Source organism: Petromyzon marinus, chromosome 33 (genome assembly GCF_048934315.1).
Source record: "Petromyzon marinus isolate PM22_M1 ecotype Great Lakes invasive population chromosome 33, UKy_Petmar_22M1.pri1.0, whole genome shotgun sequence".
Taxonomy (NCBI): domain Eukaryota; kingdom Metazoa; phylum Chordata; class Hyperoartia; order Petromyzontiformes; family Petromyzontidae; genus Petromyzon; species Petromyzon marinus.
The window spans coordinates 2525415-2533149 of record NC_133699.1 but is presented as its reverse complement, the minus strand read 5'-3'; the positions used below and the strand labels follow the sequence as shown (position 1 = coordinate 2533149).

Below are 7735 nucleotides of genomic sequence, written 5' to 3'. Positions count from 1 at the left end.
CCTGTGGCCCGTACTGTGCCAACTTGCTGTGTTTTAGCCTCCCTGCGCTCCGCGCGTTGTTGTGAGCGTCGCTCAAACACACGGTACACACATCAACACGCATCATTCAACAAGTGATGCATGCTCCCCGCCACTGTCTGCACGATAGGCATTGCATTCAATTGTTAGCGTTGCTGCTTGGGCCATCATTCCCATGTGGAATAGTACAATGATAACAATTGCCATAATCGCATTGGTAAAATCCGGCGACCGCGAGACCATTTGGCAGTGTGATTGCTCTGTTTATTCTATCACCAAAGTAACTACTGCACAACGATGGAGAATGTTAACGCGTGAACAGACACGTTCACCCATCACATGCGGCACGAAAGGAGATGCGCTCCTCTTAACGTAAAAAATGACAGTGCCGGAATTTTTTTTTTATTGCCACATTTTATATGTGCAAGTTATCATCGTATCCGTATGCATATGCAGCGATTATGAATTCATGATAGATTGCGCACCTCTAATTAGTGCGGTTGGCTACGTACGGTGCAAACGATCTTCAGCATTCAGTACATACACAAGAATATGGTAATTATTGCACACAGACCGTAAACCTAATAATAGTTTCAACTCGTGCTAGCACAGTATTCGCTCGTTCTGGTGGAGAGAGAACGACTCATATGCGCTCGGAGGATTCTTAGACCAGCGGTGTAGGAGGAATGTCAGATGAGAAGGAAGGAGACATCTCAGACAAGCGGGGAGGAGGAATCTCAATTGAGGGGGGAAGTCAGCCAGCCACGCAGTGAACCGGCGCCAACAATTGCCCAAGCTCTGCGGTCCTCTACATGTGAAGTTGTTAATGGCCAATTCATGAGTGCTTGCCTGTGGGAAGAAACCGGAACACTCAGTGAAAGCCCACGCGTGCGAGGGGGAAACACTCTATCCCGCACCTCCGATTATCACGGTTGGCTACGTACGGTGCAATAGAAGTTCAACACACATGCAGACGGAACAGGTAGAGTCCACATTTTTGTTTTCTCGTGGCCAAGCCCGGGTACGGCTCCTCCTTGTGTGCGGTGATCCACCAGCCCCTCGCTGCTGCCTCCACAGTGCCGGATGATTGCAGGCCACGTGCAGCATAGCCACCACCGCCCGTACGTTGATGACTACGCAATCATCATCGTACACAAACACGCAGATATGGTTTTAAATATTGAAAAAAAATAACATTTCGTTAATGCATTAGGGCGCAGCGAATAACGCGCTGCACTCTACAGCAGGATACTTGCCGGACACGGTTAACATCAGTGGCAAGCAAATTCTACATCCGTCCCGCACCCCCACCCCCAACTCAGCTTCACCATCCTTCACTGACAGGTTGTAGGGAAGTATGGTCAAAGGCAAGCAAACTCCATATAGCCCACACAGCGCAGAAAGAAGGAAACCCCATTCACCCAACAATGGAATGACAAAGCGGCCGTTAATGACTCATTTTATTTTATATTTCCCGAATATTTCTGCATGCACAGCGGACTGCAACAAGAAAAATAAAATAAACATGCGACATCACGCAACGCAAGAGGCATTATCCGGGCCACAGGCGACATGTGCTCGCATCAACGACGAACATGCACGTGCGTACACTGTACACACACACGTAGAGAGAGAGACGCGTCCGACAGCACGTCGGCAGAGGAGATGGAGCGATGAAAACGGCCAGCAAATCAGTTGGCGGCAGAGGTGCTGGCTGCTTTCATCTCAACAGGATCGCCGTGGGATAAGTTGGCGGCGGCGTGCTGCTTAGGGGGGGGGGGGGGCCTTCGTCCAGCAGTGGATTGACCATGGCCGCAGCTCTGCTACTGTTGCTACATCCGCTGCTGCTCATATATTGCGCTAGATTTTTCAAAAGACAAAGGTTCCCCGTATAGCCTTACCAGGCTGTAGGGGCAAGTGCTGTTCGCGAGCACCTATGAAGGCCGGCAAGGCACACAAGGGGGTGGGTGGCCAACACCACGCCCGGCCGCCTTTGTCTCCCCAGTGGCCATATTTATATATCGCCACCAGGTACTCATTTGAGACTGAGTCGATCTAGGGGAGTCCCAGGACCGGTTCAAATAATCATCACCGCTCCCCATTATATATATACACACACACAACAAAAATATGCATTCCTGTTGCAACCGAATGGCTTGCTGTGCGTGATCGTGTGGTTCATGCGTGCAGGCAAGACGCGGGGCGTCTCGACGCGCCTCCCTCCCAGCGCACCGCAAATCCGCTGAATCCACGCGGCGCTGGCATCTGCGCCGTACGTGTCTCTGCTGATAAGTGCCGTCGCGAGCGCTCGGGACGCGTGTCACATCGCTGGCTGGGCGACTCATGCGCACAGCAGACAAAGCTCCCCCTACACCCCCACTCACCCGCCGTGTAAGCCGACTCGGGCGGTAAGCGCAGTGCTGTTGTTAGCGAGCACCCCTACGAATGAATGTTTGCAACAGCGAACGAAGGGGGTGCTGGTGCGGAAAGCATCGACGGCAGCGCAGTCGCCTTTGTCTCCCCCCCTCCCCCCCCCCCCGTGTTGACGTTTACACACCGCACCAGATACTCATTTGAGGCTGAGTCGACCTAGGGGAGGCCCAGGACCGGTTCAGATAATCGTCACTGGTGTTTGCCTTGAGCGGGAATAAAACCCGGGTCGCCGGGTTCATAGCGCAGCACGCTAACCGCTACACTACCGCTCCCCACACACACACACACACCCACACACACACACCCATACACACAGCCACACACACACGTGCACACATCCACCCACACACACACCCACATACACCAACCCACACACACACACACACCGTGTGCGGGAATGGCGCTGATGGTGGCCGTTTGAACAAAAAACAAATCAAACGGCGATCGAGATGGTTGGGAGCATCGAGAGAGACGGGATGGGATGGCGGGGGGGTGCTTTGTGTGTGGGTGGGTGGAGTGGTTGTTTAGAGGATGTGGGGGGGGGGGCAGGGTTCGTTTTGTTTGGTGCTGACGAAGGAGGGAGAAGACACAACGAGAGAGAGAGAGATGTTTGAATGCGCGCAGGCGCACGGAGGGTGACGGATGGAGGGGGGGGGGTTGAAGGAGCTGCAGAGGGAGGGATAGAGGAGGGAGGGAAGGAGGGCTGCGTGTGTTAAGTGATGCAAAATCGTTTGATATTAAACACAACGGCGAAAAACAGCAGGCGGACAAACAGCGTACCTCCGATTTTGAGAAGGCCGTGGCGTTTGCTCAATGCCGTCTGACCACCGTAATCATCGCCATAATACGTCTTCATCGAGCAGCGGACAATTGCTCATGCCGGTTACACGATTAACACAATACAAGAGTTGTCTCTGATCAATGAATTGATGATGATAATGATAATACTGATCAATTATTAAAAACATGCACAAGTAAGGTACGCGTCAATCATTAGCCATTGTTCTATTCACTTGCTGGATGGAGGCCTCTCCACGCATCCCGATGCCCGAATTCCAATCGCCCCCCTCCCCATTGCCACACGAGGGCATTTGCCTGGCGTGCGGCTCAATTGAAGGCGTGTTTGAAAGCAGCAGCCACCATCACGATTGCATGTGCACGCGTACACACAATGGTTACCCGTGCGCGCACAACACACACAAAGACAAAGATCTCCCGTGTAGCCTGAACAGACGGTTGGGGCAAGTGCCGGCACGACGCACGAGGGGGTGGGTGGCTAGTACCACGCCCGACCGCCTTTGTCACCCCAGTGGCGATGTTTACACATCGCACCAGGTACTCATTTGAGGCTCAGTCGACCTAGGGGAGGTTCCATTGCTGACTCGGCGGTAGCCGTTCTGCGATGCAGTTCGTATGTTCTGGAGTTTTGCCCTGGGTTCTGTTTTTATTTATCCCATGGCCAAAAATATACCATGCTATTGGTCCTGGCCAAACAATTATAATGCAGCGCCATCCATCCTGTGACTTCGCTGGGTATAATATAAGTGAGGGAAGCAGTGGCCACAGCAGCGGATCTGAATCTTCCGCATAGACGAGGGGGGGTGGAGGGGGGTTCCCAAATTGAAATCTCTTTAAATAGTTCATAATTCCAAAAACACACACAACGACGCGTCCGTACCGACGGCTCGACACGCGCGTGTACCGACAGGCGCGTGTACCGACAGGCGCGTGTACCGACAGGCGCGTGTACCGACAGGCGCGTGTACCGACAGGCCCTTTGACCATGCACCCGAGTCACTTGGGACAGGAGGACAAGGGCGACGGGAAGCCACCGCCACCCACTCAATATGTACGGCTTGCCACTCACGGCAAGCCTTACGGAGTGCCCATTGATGTAGGGTGTGTGTGTGTGGATATCCTTCATTCGTTGGTGGAGTGAGGGTGGACACTCTTTGGTTCTATTCGGTAAAGTCACGTAGGTAAAAAATAAAACAACAAAATCACGACGTTTCGGCCACAACACAAGCGGCCTTCATCAGGTGAAGGGATCAGGCTGTCTCGAGGACAGCCTGATCACGAAAGCTTTAAATCTAGGAGTGAGGGTGGCTCCAACCATGGACTGGCGCATGCGCAGGGTGACCTATTACCGCTGCAATAGGTGAAGCCAGACCTCCCTCACGGGATAAATACAAAACAGACGCGATACCCGGTCAGGCTGTCCCCTGGGTGAGCAAGCGAAATAATAACGAGGGTATTGGTGGAGGGTACATCAGCCCTCGCGGATTGAATTGCAGTCCGAAACGCCGTTCCACTAATTGTTTGAGAGCACCCCGCATCTATCTCGCACTACGTTGTCCTCAGTGTGGAGGAATATAGGCTACGCTAACGCAAATGACTATGAATAAGGCATACCTTGTAACTCTAGTGGTAGTGCCTTACACAGATAATCCGTACTCAGCCAAGGCAATTAAGAGCAGCCTTCCGGAAAATATCGAGTGACAAATTTGAACCTTGCTCACTCCACTGCTGGCGGATGGGTCTCCACTAGGAGGAGCTCTGGAGAGTTTCTCTCGAGGGTATTTGGCCTACTGCTAATCTTAGTGTAATGCCAAACCATTGTACTAAGGCAGCTACCATGGGATCCGCGGTGACGCGATGTTGACTGCCTCGCCTGGTGTGCAGGAGGTTGTGGGTTTGATCCCGACTCTGACGCCTGTATTATGGAGTTTGCGTGTGTCTCTCTCCCCGTGGTCGCGTGGATTTTTTCTCCGGGCCCTCCGGGTTTTCTCCTCCACATTTAGAACCAACAACACGCGTTCAGAGTATTTGGCTGCTTTTAATGTGCACGCGATAAGCCACCTTGTTGAGGTATCAATTGTCGCCAGGTAGCTTCTGAAAAAGAAACGGAGAGCTCAGTGGGCCTTTCCTGGTAACATTTAGTTTTTAGTTTAAATTGGTACGATAAATTATAGAGATCACAACATTTTATTCAATCTCTCTACATGTTTCACACAAATCTCGATACTCTTATTTAGATCTCCGAACCATTTTCCTGATACAACGTTGTCCAACGTAGCCTATGTGGTTTGCTGACAAATGTCAATGATGTGTAAGCTTGAGATCATGAATATGTCAGTGGGAACATCTATACGTGAGTCACCCTGTAAAAAAAACTAGGATAATGGATTTGCAAAACCGGTAAATGTGCAGACCTCCAAAATGTGTATGTCCATCTCAGTGAGAATTTTGTATTTTAAACCCAGTAAATATTTAACACGTAGGCTTTCGCGACCAATATTATTCATAATAAAGGTTTTTGGGTTAGATCGCGTTTATTTATAAATGTGTCGTAACCCTCCACCACCCGACACGGTCAATCAGCAAAAAGAGTGTCACGTTGACAAAAGACAAATAATTCACTACTTTAGCCCACCGGTGTGTTGAAGAGTGAATCCACATTTACAGTTTGAGTACGACGTTTCGCTGGTAAACAGAAGGTGTATATCGGATTAATTGTTCATGTGGCAGCTGCTACATTGGGCAGACGGGACGTAACATCAGCGTAAGACTAAAAGAACATCAGAGAAATATTAAATTATCTCAAACACAACTGTCGGCAGTGGCAGAACATGCTTGTCAACAAGGACACTCAATTGATTTTGACAATGTTGCAGTGGTGTGTAAAACTAATTATTACTGCCAAAGACTAATTAGAGAATCCATTGAAATTGAGAGGAACAATAATAACTTTAATCGCTCTGACAGCTACAGGCTTAGTGCGGCCTGGAAGCGTATTATTAAATAATACACATTACATTTTGATTTAAAGAATTACTAATCTACAACTCATTACTAATCATAACCAATGACTGATTACTAATCGATTATATAATTACAATACCCCCCCCCTTCCGCCTCTAATCACTGCACCTGAAATGAGTTAAATGATGACGTCACCCTGCTGCTCTATATAAAACCGGGAGCAAGCGAGGGCTTTACCATTCTGGCGAATTGCCCGATGATGCTGGATGTATTTACCAGCGAAACGTCGTACTCAAACTGTAAATGTGGATTCACTCTTCAACACACCGGTGGGCTAAAGTAGTGAATTATTTGTCTTTTGTCAACGTGACACTTTTTTTGCTGATTGGCCGTGTCGGGTGGTGGAGGGTTACGACACATTTATAAATAAACGCGATCTAACCCAAAAACCTTTATTATGAACCAGTAAATATTGTCACCATCTTCTTGGTTATTTCGATAAAGTCACGTAGAAGGGAAACAATAAAATAATAAAAATATAAAACAATAAAATTCTCACGACGTTTCGACTGCAAGACAAGCAATTATCATCAGGTGTGAAAACCACAGCAAGACTTTACCTAAACAACAAAGAATATGAATCCCTGCAGTCACGAAAGCTTTAAATCAAAATTGTCATCATCATCAACCATGATCAATCCACTGCTTGATGAAGGCCTCCCCAAGATGTCGCTACATCTCACGGTGCAAATGTCTCCAGAGACTCATCACAACATGTACACAATTTAAAATATGAAGTAACTAGCTTCACTACCCGGCTTCGCCCGGGACTTGGATTCACCACGCCCGGCCGCCTTTGTCTCCCCAGTGGCGATGTTCACACACCACAGCAGTTACTCGTTTGAGGTTGAATCGCCCTAGGGGACGCCCAGGACCGGTTGAAATAATCGTCACCGGTGGTGGCCGTGAGCGGGAATCGAACTCGGGTCGCCGGGTTCGTAGCACAGCGCGCTAACCACTACACTACCGCTCTCCCCACACACACGTGCGCGCGTTCATAGGTACACATACACGCGCTTGCTGCAGACACACAACTTTCAGGGTGCGTACGGCAGCAGTAAACGACTCAAATAATAAAGCAATGCTGCGCGAAGAACGCCTTAGACCTGCAACACATTTGTATGGGACTTTACTCGCGGAGGGTTGGGGGGGGGATACGTGACATGAGTAGGCACACTGCGTTACACTTCCGCATGCGGGTGACATCACAAATGTGACGTCACAGCTCACTTGCCGTGCAAAATATATCCATTATTGCACCACCCCCTCCAAATCCAGAAGTGTATTTTTATAAATTTTGCATGGTATACAGTCTGGAAACTACCCACATGGGAAATTTCAAGTTTGTTGCATGTCGGGAAGTACGCTAAACTTTTTGAACAGACACACATAATCACAACTTTGCCTTTTATATATATGGAGATACCCCGGTTTACGTCTGGGATGCGTTCCTGGAAGGTAC

At 49.4% G+C, this 7735-nt stretch overlaps 1 long non-coding RNA gene across 1 annotated transcript; it reads right to left on the bottom strand.

The window, feature by feature from the left end:
• Window positions 1-260: 260 nt before the first annotated feature.
• On the bottom strand, window positions 261-4955 carry LOC142929712 (uncharacterized). Its single transcript, XR_012945864.1, has 2 exons — window positions 3232-4955; window positions 261-1151 (listed from the first exon to the last, which is right to left on the bottom strand). It is a non-coding gene; the product is annotated as an uncharacterized LOC142929712 (long non-coding RNA).
• Window positions 4956-7735: the final 2780 nt, after the last annotated feature.